Source organism: Hemiscyllium ocellatum, chromosome 21 (genome assembly GCF_020745735.1).
Source record: "Hemiscyllium ocellatum isolate sHemOce1 chromosome 21, sHemOce1.pat.X.cur, whole genome shotgun sequence".
NCBI classification, from domain to species: Eukaryota; Metazoa; Chordata; class Chondrichthyes; order Orectolobiformes; family Hemiscylliidae; genus Hemiscyllium; species Hemiscyllium ocellatum.
Genome location: NC_083421.1, coordinates 34,142,387 through 34,159,310, shown reverse-complemented (window position 1 = coordinate 34,159,310; position 16,924 = coordinate 34,142,387). Strand labels below are relative to the sequence as shown.

The window sequence follows — 16,924 nt, the reverse complement described above, 5'->3', positions numbered from 1 at the left end:
ACAGTGATTGTTCTATGTCCAGCTGCAGCAAAGCACCTAAATTGCCCAAAGGGAAAATTCCCCTTTGGATATTCACAGGAGTGCTAATAGATTAAGCTATTCTTATTGAAACTTTATGGCCTCATGGACTAGTTTTGACCACCTGAGAAGGCCAGAAAATATCCTATTGTGCTTTTTGTCATTGCTTCCTTGGTTGTATTGGAAGTTGATTCCTCACCACGATTCACCATGCTGGGTACATCTGGTAGATTAGCTACCACAATCCTCTTTTCTCATTGAATCTGCTTCATCTAGCGTGGTGAAGCAAAACTACTTGGCAGTCTAATGAGAAGAGGCTCTCTTTTTTCTCATCTGTGGGATGTGGGTGTCACTGACTGTGTCAGCATTTATTTCCCGTCCCTAGTGGTCTTAAGAAAATGATGGTGAGCTGCCTTCTTGAACGGCTGCAGTCCACCTGCTGTGGGCTGACTCACATACCATTAGTGAGGGAATTCCAGGATTTTGGTCCAGCGACAGTGAAGGAACAGTGGCGATATATTTCCATGTCAGGATGGTGAATGGCTTGGAGAGGAACTTGCAGGTGGTTGTTTTCTCATATATCTATTGCTCTTGTCCTTCTAGATGAAAGTGGTCATGTGTTTGGAAGGTGATGTCTGAGGATCTTTGGTGAATTTCTGCAGTAAATCTTGTAGATAGTACACACTGCTGCTGCTGAGCATCGGTGGCGGAGGGAGTGGATGTTTGTGGATGCAACCCCAGTTTAGCGGGCTGCTTTGTCAGAGATGCTGCCAAGCTTCTTGAATGTCGTTAACAGCAAATATGTACAAGTTACATTGGCATGATAGACATTGTTACTAAAAGCTATGAGGGCGACCTTGATGATAGGTTGAGCTCCGTTATGATCCAATGCATTTCTCTCACCAAGTCCATAATCAGATGGGGCAATGCTGAAAGCACACCTCAGCATTAACCTTTACACTCCCAAAAAACAAACTGAAGGACCCCCAACCCACCACACCAAACCCCCCCTTGCTGCCTCACACATCATCCACAATAATGTTTTGGCTCCCCTAGGAGATTATACACTTGTGGGTGGTAATGAGCTAGGTAATGGGGTCTGGTAGTGGTACTGTAGCCAACACATTTTTAATGATGGTGGTCAAGTCATCATGGCGTCATTTTGGGTGGGTCAGCTGGTCTATTCCTGCCCATCAACTTTGCGTGTATGTAGACAAGTTTTTCTAACATGGGACAATTTGGCTTTAAAATATAATAAATACAGCTAGAATATCATTTTTTAACATGTATTTTACTCCTGGGTCCTTGTTTAAGTTAGCACGCAGCTGTTTTAAGTTGGCATATTCCATAAAACTGAATGAGAACTGCCAACTGAAGGCAGCTGCAGGCTGACCGACCAAAACAAAACAGGTTCTTGTTTTAGTCCTTTCGTATTGTTCTTTGGATTTCTGCGGTTTACTTAAGTCAGTAAATGCCCCAGCCTTCCTGCTGTAATATGTAAACTGCAAGCTGGCAAATTGATCCAAAGACTGTTGATCCAAAATAATACATCTTAGATGAAAAAGAAAATCATAAATGTTCAATTATCAGAAAACCCAGAGGAGACAGATCTGGTTAAAAACTTGGTGGGTGTTTAGTTTCAATAAAACACAAACCTCTAAGTGAGTCCCCCTGCTTTGATCCTGTTTTGTAATACATTTAAAACCACCGATAAGTACAGAGCAGGAGGAGATCCCACAGCCCTTTTATTCTCTATAATATTTGAAAGAAAATAAAAAAAAGCACCAGAAACTTTCAGAAATGATCCAGGGGGGAAAGCATTATACTGTAAGAAAAGCCCGCAGAATTTCTAGCAATTAAGCAGCAGAGACTAGTACCCTCACAACTGGGTCACGAAAAAGCGGAGAAAGTGGCTATTACTCGACAACAACCATCTCGACTCCCAGGATGAAGGATCGCCCATGAAAAAAGCAAATGCTGCACGTGGACCGGGGACAATTGGAATGGGAGTGTGGGGTGCGGGGGAAGGTCCTGGATTGGTGCTCACAGAGGACTTGGAAGCTCATAGCAGCAACGCCTTGACCCAAAGCCAGCCAGCCCCCAATCGTGTACAGATGAATGTAGATCAAGAGACCCTCCTTCACGACCCAAAGTGACAATGCCCACACAGGGTTCATCAGTCAGGTCGGCTGGCACCTAGAGGTGGAAAGTAATCCCTCAGTTGATGCCAGGTCTATAAGGTGGAGCTTCGGCCTTCCAACCAGAATTTAATTTTACTATAAGTCAGAGATGCAGAAATTTGGTTATTCAACTCATTGAGTCAAGATTAACATGGTGCTGGAGAAGCACAGCAGGTCAGCAGCATCTGAGGAGCAGGAAAAATCGTGTTTTGGGCAAAAACCCTTCATTGGGAAGGATGAAGGGCTTTTGCCTGAAACGTCAATTTTTCCTGCTCCTCAGATGCTGCCTGACTGCTGTGCTTCTCCAGCACCACTCTGATCTCTAGCATCTGCAGTCCTCGCTTCCATTCAGCTCATTGGGTCTGTTCTGCTATTCAGTCATAGCTGATAGGATTTTCAACCCCACTTTCCTGGTTTCTCCCTGTACCCTTTGCTTCCCTTGGCAATCAAGAACCTATCTATCTCTGTTTTAAATATACTCAATGACTTGGCCTCCAAAGCCTTCTGTGGCAATGACTTCCATAGATACACCACTCTTTGGCTAGGAGGTTTCTCCTCATCTCCATTTTAAAAGGACTTCCCTTTACTCTAAGGCTATGCCCATGGGTCCTTGTCTCTTCTGCCAAAGGAAATGTCTTCCCAAAGTCCACTTTGTCCAGGCCATTCAGTATTCTGAAAGTTTCAAACAGATTCCCCCTCATTAAAGAACAAAGAACAAAGAAAATGATGACACAGGAACAGGCCCTTCGGCCTTCCAAGCCTGTGCTGATCCAGATCCTCTATCTAAACCTGACACCTATTTTCCAAGGATCTATATCTTTCTGCTCTCTGTCCATTCAAGTATCTGTCTGGATACATCTTAAATGATGCTTATCGTGTCCACCTCTACCACTTCCACTATCAATGCATTCTAACTTTCCACGCATATTTCCCTTAAACCTTTCCCCTCTCACCTTAAACTTGTGACCCCTAGTAAGTGAATCCCCCATTCCGGGAAAAAGCTTCTAGCTATTCACCCTGTCTATACCTCTCATAATTTTGTAGACTTCAATCAGGTCCCCCCCAACCTTCATCTTTCTAATGAACATAATCCTAATCCACTCAACCTCTCTTCATTCGTCGCACCCTCCATACCAGGCAACATTCTAGTGAACCTCCGCTGCACCCTCTCCAATGCATCCACATCTTTCTGGAAATGTGGCAACCAGAACTGTACACAGTATTCCAAACGTAGCTGAACCAAAGTCCTATACAAATGTAACATGACCTAGCAACTCTTGTACTCAATACCCCATCTAATGAAGGAATGCATGCCGTATGCCTTCTTGACCACTCTATCAACCTGCGTTGCCACCTTCAGGATACAATGGACCTGAATACCCATATCTCTCTGTACATCAATTTTCCATTTGCCGTATAGTTTGCTCTGGATCCTCCAAAATGCATCACCTCGCATTTGCATGGATTGAACTCCATCTGCCATTTCTATGCCCAACTCTCCCTTTTATCTACATTCTGCTGCATTGTCTGGCAGTTCCCTTCACTATCAGCTACTCCATCAATCTTAGTATCATGATTTGGAGATGCTGGTGTTGGACTGGGGTGTACAAAGTTAAAAGTTACACAGCACCAGTTTATAGTCCAACAGGTTTAATTGGAAGCACTAGCTTTCAGAGCGCTGCTCCTTCATCAGATGGTAGTGGAGGGCTCCACTATCACCTGATGAAGAAGCGTTGCTCCGAGTGCTAGTGTGCTTCCAATTAAACCTGTTGGACTATAACCTGGTGTTTTGTGATATTTAATCTAAGTGTCATTTGCAAACTTGCAAATCATACCGCCTGTAACTTCCATTTATGTATATCACAAACAACAGTGATCCCAACACTGATCCCTGTGGAACACACTGGTCATAGTTCTCCATCTTGAGAAACTCCCTTCCACTACTACTCTCAGTCTGCTGTTGCCCAGCCAGTTCTCTATCCACCTAGCTAATAGACCCTGAACCCCTTATGACTTCACTTTCTCCATGGGGAACCTTATCAAATGCCTTACTGAAGTCCATGTATATGACTTCTATATCTCTTTCCTCATCAATCAAATTTGTCACTTCTTCAAAGAATTCTATTAAGTTGGTAACATGTGACCTTCCCTGCTGCCTATCACTGATAAGCCCATTGTCTTCCAAATGTAAATAGATCCTATCACTCAATATCTTCTCCAGCAGTTTCCCTATCACTGCTGCTAGACTCACCGGTCTATAATTACCTGGATATCTTTACTACCCCTCTTAAATAAGGGGACAACATTAACAATTCTCCAGTCCTCTGGACCTCACCCATGTTCAAGGATGCTGCAAAGATAACTGTTAATGCCCCAACTATTTTCTTTCTTGCTTCCCTCAGTAACCTGGGATAGATCCCATCCAGACCTGGGGACATTTGTACCTTAATGCCTTTTAGAATACCCAACACTTACCTCTTCCTTATGCCTTGACCTAGAGTAAGCAAACATCTAACCCTAACCTCAACATCCATCACGTCTCTCTCCACGGTGAACACCGATGCAAAGTATTTATTAAGAGTCTCACCCATTTTCTCTGACTCCATGCATAACTTTCCTCCTTTGCCCTTGAGTGGATCAATTCTTTCTTTCGTTACCCTCTCACTCCTTAGATACAAATAAAAGGCTTTGGCGTTTGCCTTAGCTCCGTTTGCTAAAGATATTTCATAACCCCTTTTAGCCCTCTTGATTTCTTGTTTCAGATCGGTCTTACTTTCCTGATATTCTTCCAAAGCTTCATCAGTTTCCAGTCACCAAAACTTATGTATGTTTCCTTTTTCCTCTTAGCTAATCTCACTATTTCACCTGTCACCCATAGTTCCCTAATCTTGCCATTTCTATCCCTCATTTTCATGTCTGACCTGTTCTCTAATCAACCCCGCTTTGAAAACCTCCCAAATATCAAATGTGGATTTACTCTCAAACAGTTGCTCCCAATCCACATTCCCCAGCTCCAACTGAATTTTGCTATGGTTGGCCTTCCCCCAATTTAACACACTTCCTTTAGGACCACTCTTGCCTTTGTCCATGAGTATTCTAAAACTTACAGAATTGTGATCACTCTTCCCAAAGTAATCCCCTACTGAAACGTTAACCACCTGGGCCCAACGCTAGGTCCAGTATGGCCCCTTTCCAAGTTGAACAATTTCCACTTTCCGAGTTGAACTATTTCCACTTTGCTCTATAAAACCCTCCTGGATGCTCCTTACAAATTCTGTTCCATCTAAACCTCTAGCATTAAGTATATTCCAGTCAATGTTGAGAAAATTGAAATCTCCCATCACCACCACCCTGTTACTCCTACAGCTTTTATAATCTGTCTACATATTTGTATCTTTATCTTGCACTCACTATTGAGACTCCTGTAGTACATCCCAACATTGTTACTGCACCCTTTCTATTTCTGAGTTCCTTCTGTACTCTATCGAGTATAGACCTAGAGTCCTCAAACGTTCTTCATATGTTAAGCCTTTCATTGCTGGGCTCATTCTCGTGCACCTCCTCTGCACCGCTCCAGGGCTAATGCACCTATCCTGAGATATTGGGCCCCAAATTCCTCACAATGCTCAAAATGTGCTCTGACTAGAGCCTTATAAAGCTTCAGAAATACGTCCCTGCTCTTATATTCTAGGTCTTTCAAGATGAATGACAACATTGTTATTGTCTTCCTTAGTATTGACCCAACTTGCAAGTTTACCTTTAAGAGAAACCTGGATTAGGACACCGAAGTCCCTTTGCATTTCCGATTTCTGAATTTTCTCCCCATTTAGAAAATAGTCCATGCCTCTATTCCTCCTACAAAAGTGCATAACTTCACACTTTCCCAAGTTGTAATTTCATCTGCCACTTCTTTGCCCACTCTCCCAACCTCTCTTAAATCTTTCTGCAGCCTCCCCACCTCCTCAATACTACTTGCCCCTCTACCTATCTTTGTATCATTTGCAAACATAGTCAGAATACCCTCAGTTCCTTCATCCACATCATTAATGTATAAAGTGAAAAGTTGTAGTCCCAACACTGACCCTTGTGAAACATCACTAGTCACCGGCTTCCATCTAGAGAAGGACCCTTTTATCCCCACCCTCTGCTTTCTGCCAGACAGCCAAGTTTCTATCCATTGTAACTCCTTGCCTCTGACACAATGGGCCCTAATCTTCCGGAGCAGTCTCCTGGGTGGCAGCTCATCAAAGGCTTTCTGAAAGTCCAGATAGATTACATCCATTGGCTTTCCTTGGTCTAACCTGCTCGTTACCCCCTCAAAGAATTCCAACAGATCTGTTAGGCATGACTTCCCCTTGATGAAATCATGTTGGCTTTGCCCTATTTTACCATGCACTTCCAAGTATTCAGAAATCTCTGTCCCTCACAATGGACTCCAAAATCTTACCAATGACTGAGGTCAGGCGAATTGGCCTATAATTTCCCGTCTTTTGCCTTGCTCCTTTCATAAGCAGGGGGATTACATTAGTGATTTTCCAGTCCTCTGGGACCTTCCCTGACTCCATGATACCTGAAAGATCATGACTGAAGCCTCCACTATCTTTTTAGGTATATCCTTCTGAATTTGGGAAGAATCAGGTCAATATTAGGGCTCTGGTCTTACACCGTTCCACCTAATCATGTTCACTTCACACCGCCAGGTTCAGAAGAACGCTCATAAAAGGTTTTGCAGTAGAACAGTGTCATGGCTTAAAGGAAATACACATAATGTGCTTGCTGCATTTGATGAATCTGCGGTACTTCATCCACTGGCTCGCAGGTTCACTGACAGACAAAATGGAGTCAGTTTTCAATTCTTTGTCACTCCAACAAGGCCTTTAAAAGCTTTACACTGTTTATTTAAGATTTGCGAAACTATTGCTAGAATAGAGTGCAATTTCCAATTTACTAAGATGAACTTAAACAAAGAAGGAGGAAAACTTTTTATTTTAATGTCTTTTTCATGAGCACAGGACATTTTGTAGTACTTTACAGTGAAGGGCTTTTTCGAAGTATAGTCACTACTGTAATATGGCAACACATGAGCTAATTTTCCTTTCCAAAGTTTCGCAAAAATTGAAAATCTGAACTTTGTTTTGGGGATTGAATGTCAAGGCCAACAATTTGCCCTCCTTCAAAATAGTCCTAGGGTTTCTTTGATATCCATCAAAACAGGAGAATAGAGCCTCACAATAACATTTCAAATGAATGGCAGCATCTCTGTAATGCACTGAAGAATCTGCCTTAATTTTTGCAGAGTGGGTCTCAAATATAGAACATTGTGATTCAGAGTGCCTAAGTTTACATCTAAACGGGGTGTTTGAGATCAGACTCTGCAGAGTTTGCTGATCTTTGACAGAAAGGCATTGTTGTGCTCCATTTAGCCTCCATGATCTTGACTTGTAGATGAGAATACAGAAGGCAAGATTAATAAGTTTGTAGATGACATCAAAATTGGTGGTATAATGATCAGTGAAAAAGGTTATCTAAGATTACAAAGAGATCTTGATCAAATAGGTCAATGGGCTGGGGAGTAACAAATCAAGTTTAATTTGTATAAACATGAAGTATTGCATTTTGATAAAACAAACAAAGACAGGACTTGTACAATTAGAGGTATGGCCATGAGTGGTTTTATAGAAGAGAGAGACCGAGGGGCTCAGGTACATAATTCTTTGAAGTGTAGACAGGGTGATCAAAAAAGTGTTTAGCATGCTTGCCTTCATTGGTCAGACCTTTGAGTACAGGAGTTGGGACATCATGTTGAAGTCATACAGGACATTGGTGAGGCCTCTTCTGCAGTACTGTTTCCAGTTTCAGTCATCCTGTTAAAGGAAGGATATTATTAAACTGGAAAGGGTCACAAAAAGATTTACCAGGATGTTGCTGGGAATGGAGGCTTTGAGTTATAGGAAAAAGCTGAATAGACTGAATGTTTTTCACTGGAGCACAGGAAGTTGAGGGGTAACTTTATAAAGGTTTATAAAATCATTGAGGGTGTAGATAAGGTGGTTGGCAGGTATTTTTTCCCTAGGGTGGGAAATTTTAACACGAGGGGACATATTTTTAAAGTGAGAGCCGAAAGAATTAAAAAGAGACATAAGGGACAACTTTTCTACACAGAATTATCTGTATGTGGAAGAACTTCCAGAGGAAGTGGTAGATGTGATACAGTTCCAACATTTTAAAGATCGTTGGCTACATATGAGAGTAAGACATGTTTGAAGGGATTTGGGCCAAGCACAGGAAGTGGGACTAGTTTAGTTTGGGATTATAGTCAGCATGGACTGGTTGGACGGACTGGTCTGTTTCCACACTGTATGCCTCTTTGACTCTATAAAAGAAACATTAGCCAGGTTTTTGACTCCTGATCCCTCTCCAGTCACCCCTTTCAGAAAATACCATGTCCACTTTTGACAAGTATTTGCTGAGACATTTTCCACATCAAACAGTGAGATGCCAGAGTATTACTAATATCCATAAAACCATATCACCCAAGAGCAGGCGCATGTGGATTACAATTGATAGATCAAGGTCCATTAAATGAACAAAAATAAACCCAAGCCAACAGTTAATGCTAAGACATTGAATTCTCAGACATACAATTATTCCAAGAATGATGGCTACAAGTAACAATTACTTGGAGATGTCCCCACTGCAGTATTAACAGAGAAAACAATCTTGGTTACTATCAATTAAAGTTAATATATGCAAAAGTTTTAAAAGCCTAAGGAAAGAGAGAGTATGAATTGGAGGTTGAAAAAAGACATTAACATTCAGGATCAACGAGTCATTTCAAGTCCAACTGCAGCTAATTAAGAAAAATGTTTTGGTGTAGGCCTCAATTTCCCCACAGGGGGCTTCTGTGGAATCAGAACTGAGCATGTGCAGATTATGCATACATGAATGCTAACTTCCCAGACGATTGGGCTTCCTTGTGACAAAAACAGACTGAGTTAGGCGAAGCATTTCAAGAAAAATTTCACTGACCAATAACCAATCGCTGCACAATTTTCAAAATGCAGTTCTTGTACTTTGTCATCCAATTTTCTTGTAAGGAAAACTTAAGAAGTGACAAGTAATAGAGCCAGCCACACACCAATCTATAATAGGTTTCCTTGGTAAATCTGTCAACTAAACCAGATGAAGTTGATTCAAAGCAGTAAAGAGATTATTTTAAAATGTTAGAATTTATATTGTTTAAATGGCTTACCCACAGCACTTCGTACAGTTCTCATTTACTAAAGAAAATGAGAAGAATATGTACTCAGGACCCAAAAAGTGATTGCTTGGGCTAGAGGGTTTGAGACTCAAATCTATAGTGGCAGAAAGTACTAAGTATGTTTTTTTTAAGTGTACAACTCCATCCAAAATGGATAAACATTTTGGATTGAATTTTATCCTTAAAAAAAACACAAGGTTTAGTGTTGTGGTTGGATGGTGGTCTTAATAATGTTTTTAGAAAATCAGATTCCCTCCTGCGACCCAGTCATTTGAGGTTTTCATTAGGGTCAAAAATTGGGTAGCCAGTAAACAGTATATTAAGGCAGGTTGATACTTTAAGTATGTTTTTCAACTTTAACCCTGATCAGCCAGAATTACTGCCCCTCAGGAAACGGAGATGAGTACTCAGTGGATGGGGAAGGTGGATGCCTTTGCACCTGCACCCAGATCGAATGAGTCTGCTTGCGAAAGCCTTGGGATCCGACATTCAGTTGAAAGTGTGCTTCTTTTTATGGGGAAAGGCCAGTCTCCTGATCCATACTAGCCAGGTTACCTGTCGACACTTTAGGTTTAATAATGTACAACAGCATCTCCAGCCAGAGAGTTACGGCATTTGCTTGATGATCAAATGACAGTTCACTCGTTTTCAAGACAAAACCAACTCAAGGCAGAAATTTAATGAATGTATGTTCAGTTCATTTGTATTGTTCTTGTGACATGCTCATGGAAATTGTCAGAAAGGAATCACACATCTTTAAGTCATTAGCTGTAAGGTTGCTTTTGTTGGCTGTGGCATTAAGTGTTTTCTTAAACTGTAATTTTTTCACAATTTAAACTACTTTACAAACCAGAAGAGCCTTAATTTAATCTGAACAATTTCCTTTCTAGGCTGCTCTTTACATGCTGTCAAGCTCTTAAGTAGGTTATTTGTTCTCAAAGGTGTGCTGTCTTCATGGAAATATCTGACATACATTGCTGTTGTAATAATACAGCGGCAAAGTAATCACATTATTTGCATATAATGTTCGATAAACAAGACTATCCTCACAGTTGCAACCAACAGAACATTGTCCCTTTACAGTTGTGGTGTGGTTAACTGTGGAAATTCTTATTTATTTGTAGTAAAGGTAAGAAGAAAATCTCACTTTTTCAGAATAGTTTTAATAGGCAAAATAATAATTAATGTAAAAGAAATCTTAATGTGAACAAAGTATGTGTCTTGGATACTTAACCTTCACCTCTTTGATGCAGACTAGGATAGAAATTTATTGTAAGGTGTGCTTTTACATGAAAGACACAGTGCCAATCTTTATAAGTCAGCCCCTCCATGGTGCCTTCGTCAATGACAGAAGTCTTACATAATAATCCAAAAAGTAAAATTAAGTCAAAGTTCATCATAGTTCAGTAAATGACTCCTGAGCACAGGGAAGGATGGAATATTCTGAAGATGCAGCCAGGATGAGGTGCCACCTAGGCATGAGACCACCATTCCAAACCGCTGGAATACTGGGCCTGAAGCCCCTGCTGAAGAAAACTGCCACATCGAGTCTAGACCACCATTCCTGGGTAAGACCTCAACACAGGGAAGATGTCTCCACAGCAGAACAAGATTACCACACTGGGAGACCTTCACTCCATGCTGAGATTACCATCTCTCCTCCTTTAGGCACACGGGCCCAGCCATGGACCTGGAGCCTTGGCCCAGCCTGCAAGTCTGGACCGGAGGAGTCAGCCCGGGACCTGCTCCTCACTCGTTGGGTGACCCCGGGCTGGGTTTGGAGCTGCATCTGGCTCATCTCGGTGGTACTGCCTCACCCAGGGGCCTCCTCCTTCAGCTTGCATTCTCTAGACCCAAAACAATAAAAAATGAAGATCAAGAGAAAGAAAGGCAAGGAAAACAGATGAGACCACATGAGCCTTGGGCTTAAGCCATCTACTCTGCACCCATGATATAAAGTTAGTCGAGGTCAGTGGAATGAAGCACTCTATTTCTATCAGGATCGCTCAATCTCTTTCTCTCTTTGTCTCTCTCTCTCTCTCTCTCTCTCTGTCTTTGCTGGCTTTATAGATCTTAAATTGTTTGGGTTCAGGTGCCCAATGTAATATTGCCTCACGTGATCCCTGGTCAAATTGTACTGGGTGACCTTCCTTTCTGGTGCCTTTTAAGTGATTTCTAAATGAGAGTTATGTTGGAACTGATCCAGGATTGCCCCGTGCTATCACTGAGTTCCCAAAGTTGTAAAAAACATTCCTCTTTCTCAGCACAGATATCGTTTACATTACAAAAGAATCCAGGAATAAATCTCGTTAACATGAGGTTATAGATTTTGGGTTGAGAAAATGATTGATATTTGTGGCTTTAATTTTCAGTTCTGGCTGGCAGAATGTATTTGAACCTCGATTATTCTGTTGCAGCTGACTCTCCCTGGAGAGTTAATTTGTGGGACAGATATCATCACTGATATCAAATTTTTCCTGTCATTAGGAAAACCACAGTCTGCCATCGTGGAAATCTGTTTCCAGAATAAATAACCAAAAACTCGGCAATACCAGCAACTGAGGGAGAAAAACACTTTTATGTGACCTTTCTAATATCCAAATAATTGCTAAGGTCTGGCAGTTCCAAGGAATGTATTCCACAACAATAAACAGAGTCTTAGAAATCTGAGCGTGGTCAGGGCCTCAGAAAAAGCAAGTTATTATCACGTTGGGTAATAGTGATGCAGGGTGGGTGGGGCGGGGGTGGGGCGGGGTGTAGAGGAAGACAATGTAATCTCTCAACCTTGATTGTAAATTAAACAGATCCTGATAAGGAAGGCAAATAGTTAGCTACTTGAAACACATTTCCAAAAAAATGTCAGCGACATCATTGCAACAGCAGAATTCTGGGAAATACACCCACTGCTTCACTTTGCGTTAACACTTCGAGGGTTTTACAGCCAATACTGTTCAACTCTAAGTAACGGTCTGAATTATAAATGTAAATTTCATATGCACAGTGGGGCGTAATCACGAGATGTTGAGCTAACGAACGGGAACATGCATTACAGAAATAGGAAGCGAAAAAGCTCACACCTCTGTGTAAGCTTTGAATGCACCCTTTACTAAATGCCAGCTCATGGACACCTCCTCCTACTGCCCCCTTGGCCATGTCCCCACCTCCCACCACCAAACCATCATCTCCCAGACCATCCATAACCTCATCACCTCAGGGGATCTCCCATCCACCAACTCCAACCTCATAGTCCCACAACCCCGCACCGCCCGTTTCTACCTCCTACCCAAAATCCACTAACCTGACTGCCCCAGCCAACCCATTGTCTCGGTCTGCTCCTGCCCCACCGAACTCATCTCTGCATACCTCAACACACTCCTGTCCCCCTTAGTCCAAGAACTCCCATCTACGTTCGGGACACCACCCACGCCCTCCACCTCCCCCATGAATTTTGCTTCCCCGGCCCCCAACGCCTTATCTTCACCATGGACATCCAGTCTCTAAACACCTCCATCCCCCCATCACGAAGGCCTCAAAGCCCTCCGCTTTTTCCTTTCCTGCCGAACCAACCAGTACCCTTCCACTGACACCCTCCTTCGCGTGACTGAACTGGTCCTCACTCTGTACAACTTCTCTTTCCAATCCTCCCACTTCCTCCACACCAAAGGAGTAGCCATGGGCACCCGCATGGGCCCCAGCTATGCCTGCCTCTTCGTTGGATATGTGGAACAGTCCAGCTTCCGCAGCTACACTGGCACCATCCCCCACTTTTTTCTCCACTACATTGGTGACTGTATCAGCACTACCTCGTGCTCCCAGGAGGAGGTTGAACAGTTCATCCACTTTACTAACACCTTCCACCCTGACCTCAAATTTACCTGGACCGTCTCAGACTCCTCCCTCCCCTTCCTAGACCTCTCCATTTCTATCTCGGACTACCGACTCAACACGGACGTTTACTATAAACTGACTGACTCCCACAGCGACCTAGATTTAACCTCCTCCCACCCTGCCCCCTGTAAAACACGCCATCCTATATTCCCAATTCTTTCGCCTCCACCGCATCTGCTCCCGGGTGGACCAATTCCAATACCAAAAACCCAGATGACCTCTTTCTTCAACGACCGCAATTTCCACTCAGACATGGTTGACGATGCTCTCCACCGCATCTCTTCCACTTCCCGTTCCTCTGCCCTTGAACCCCGCCCCTTCAATTGCCACCAGGACAGAACCTCACTGGTCCTCACCTACCAGCCCACCAACCTCCAGATACATTGTATCATCCTTGGCCATTTCCACCACCTCCAAACAGACCGCACCACCAAGGATATATTTCCCTCCCCTCCCCTATCAGCATTCCGGAAAGACCAATCCCTCCGCGACTCCCTCGTCAGATCCACACCCCCCACCAACCCAACCTACACTCCCAGCACCTTCCCCTGCAACTGCAAGAAATGCAAAACTTGCCCCCACATCTCCCCCCTCAGTTCCCTCCAAGGCCCCAAGAGATCCTTCCAAATCCATCACAAATTCACCTATACCACCACACACATCATTTACTGCATCCGCTGAACCCGATGTGGCCTCCTATACATTGGGGAGACAGGCCGCCTAGTTGCGGAACATTTCAGGGAACACCTCTGGGACATCTGCACCAATCAACCCAACCGTCCTGTGGCTGAATACTTTAACTCCCCCTCCTACTCTGCCAACGACATGCAGGTCCTTGGCCTCCTCCATCGCCAGACCATGGCAACACGATGCCTGGAGGAAGAGTGCCTCATCTTCTGTCTAGGAACCCTCCAACCACAAGGGATGAATGCAGATTTCTCCAGCTTTCTTATTTCCCCTCCCCTCACCTTTTCTCAGTCCCAACCCTCGGACTCAACACTGCCTTCTTGATGCAATCTTCTTCCCGACCTCTCCACCCCCACCCCATCTCCGGCCTATCACTCTCACCTTAACTCATTCCACCTATCACATTCTTAACGCCCCTCCCCCAAGTCCCTCCTCCCTACCTTTTATCTTAGCCTGCTTGGCACACCCTCCTCATTTCTGAAGAAGGGCTTATGCCCGAAACATTGGTTCTCCTATCCCTTTGATGCTGCCTGACCTGTTGCGCTTTTCCTGCAACACATTTTTAAGCTCTGCACCCTTTACTGTCTGTACCTGCGTGCAATACACATTGCAAGTTTTAGTTCAAGGCTTTTGAAATAATGTTAAAAATCACACAACACCAGGTTATAGTCCAACAGGTTTAATTGGACGATCACTAGCTTTTGGAGTGCTGCTCCTTCATCACCGAAAGCTCGTGTGCTTCCAATTAAACCTGTTGGATTATAACCTGGTGTTGTGTGATTTTTAACTTTGTACACCCCAATCCAACACCGGCATCTCCAAATCAGAAATAACGTTGACTGAGTGATAGTATAAAACAGATGTTCACAAATCAGCAAGCTCATTTTATATTGCTCCTGATTTTAAGTTAGTGAAGGTATAAAATGTTGGCCAGTTTGCTGTTCAGTTTGCTGTTGCTATTAATCCCAGCTCACATGTGGTATACCACACGCAAGTTATACTGCTAAATCTACAGCACTCTCGGAAAGTTTCAATTACTGGTTAAATTTTAAACCTCAACAGAGAGATGAAATATTACTAGAATTGACTAACATAAGTATGACATTTAGAAGATTTCAGCATATTTTGTGGGGTTTTAAAATTTCACTTCACATTGTTTGAATCATGTAAATCTGAGGTGAACTTAGTTAGAATACTCTGGGCTGAATCTTATTTTATTTAACCAAGTCCAAGTTGTGTTGAATCTTTTGGTGGGATTCTTGCTGTGAGGGTTAATGAATGTCCTCACCAAATCTGTCAAACATGCCTCATTAACTGCCTACCCCGCTCCTATCTCTCACATGCAATTCTGGCTCTTTATTATATGCTATTCCCAGAACAACTCACCATTTAGCAGATATCCCAGAATTCACTAGCATCCCTTGAACCTGCGCCATCTTTAAAAGCCTGTTGTGCATCTGGACAAGTCGTGTCAGTCCGGAGCTGCCCTGCACAAATTGTGACATTTGCCCCAAACATGGCAGACAAGGGGGGAAGTCAATGCCCTACTTTCTTGGCAGGGTCCTGAATCTTCTGCTGTGTGGAATGGTACAGAGGTAGTACTTCCCCTTCACCGCCTCCCCCCCCACCCCCAGAACAACAGAGGAGACGCCAAAACCAGATCTTCGCCATCTGTAGGAATGCTAAGCAAGATAGTATAAAGATGAGTGAGCTTCTCTCTGCCAGTGTGAGTGCTATCGCCTTCTCTCTTATACCTCACAATCACTCCATGTATGCTACTGCACCCTGCTCCCGATGTGACTCATACTGTCCCACTCTCAGGATTGACTGCAACGTCTTCTCTCCCTCTCTTTCTCCAACCCCCACAGCACGAACCCTGCATGCCCTCTGTGCTGTTCCCTCACTTGGGACAGCTCCCTAAAGTGCCACCCACTTTCATCCCCTGTAATCCCTGTCTCCCTCTCATTCCAAGAGGAAAACATTCCCAAGTAGGGCAGAAAGGCTCAAGGTGACTGGGTGGGCTCCTTCTTATTCAGACCCTCACCCTTTAGGTATCCAGCATCCTGACTCTAACTACTCCAAGAGACTGATTGACGATTTCAAGGCCCCTGACTTGGTATCACAGGCTGCCGTTGGCTGACTGAACTGGGACCCCCGACCAAAGGTTCTCTCCCTTGACCTGACTGCGGCCTGCTGACAACATGACAAGTTCCCTTTCTTTGCGTCTGCAATAGACATGAAGGCGATACAGAAGTCATCTGAGCCTGATACTTCTGGGTGAGGAGACAGAAGGCAGACAAAACAAGACAATGCAGTAGGGGAGTGATTTCGATAGGCTCAGAATGAGAGAGTGCTAAAAGAGCAAGGAAATGGACAGGAGATGCAGCCTGATGCAGTCCATGAGTTGGGTGTGTATCCCTAAGTATCACAATGGGAGTTGTCAGAGCAGTCCGAGGTGTAGTGCAGAAGTGTATTGTAAATGTTTTGGAGATGTGCAATGAGGGTTGTTGGAGGCTGGCATATGTTGAATGCCAGTGTCCATGAATGTGGAGTTCTTGTAGCCAGTGCCAATCAGGTGTGCCCTGAGATTTTGGTGCCCCATGTCAACATGAAGGTCTTTTGGAGCAAACGGTAAGTTGAAGTCACCAGGTACCTGCTCACCATTTCCAAGTCAAGGTTTTTCAGTGTCTAATCTGTTTGACAAGTCTGGTAAGATAGAAACCTGAATAGTAATGAAGTGAGTTTAGCAATAATCCCATTAAATGGTACCTCAGTGCTGCCCAATGAAAAAATTGCCTCCCACTTTTGAAACATTTAGAAGATGCAGCAATCCTTTCCTAATGTTGAGATCAGCCTCGCTGGGATTCTCATCTGAATTTGCCACAATGAT

General features: G+C 43.5%; 1 protein-coding gene across 1 annotated transcript in view; it reads left to right on the top strand.

Moving 5' to 3' along the window:
- LOC132825648 (pappalysin-1-like) overlaps nucleotides 1-16,924 on the top strand; it is a 326,796-nt gene that overhangs the window by 189,211 nt on the left and 120,661 nt on the right. The window lies entirely within an intron of this gene.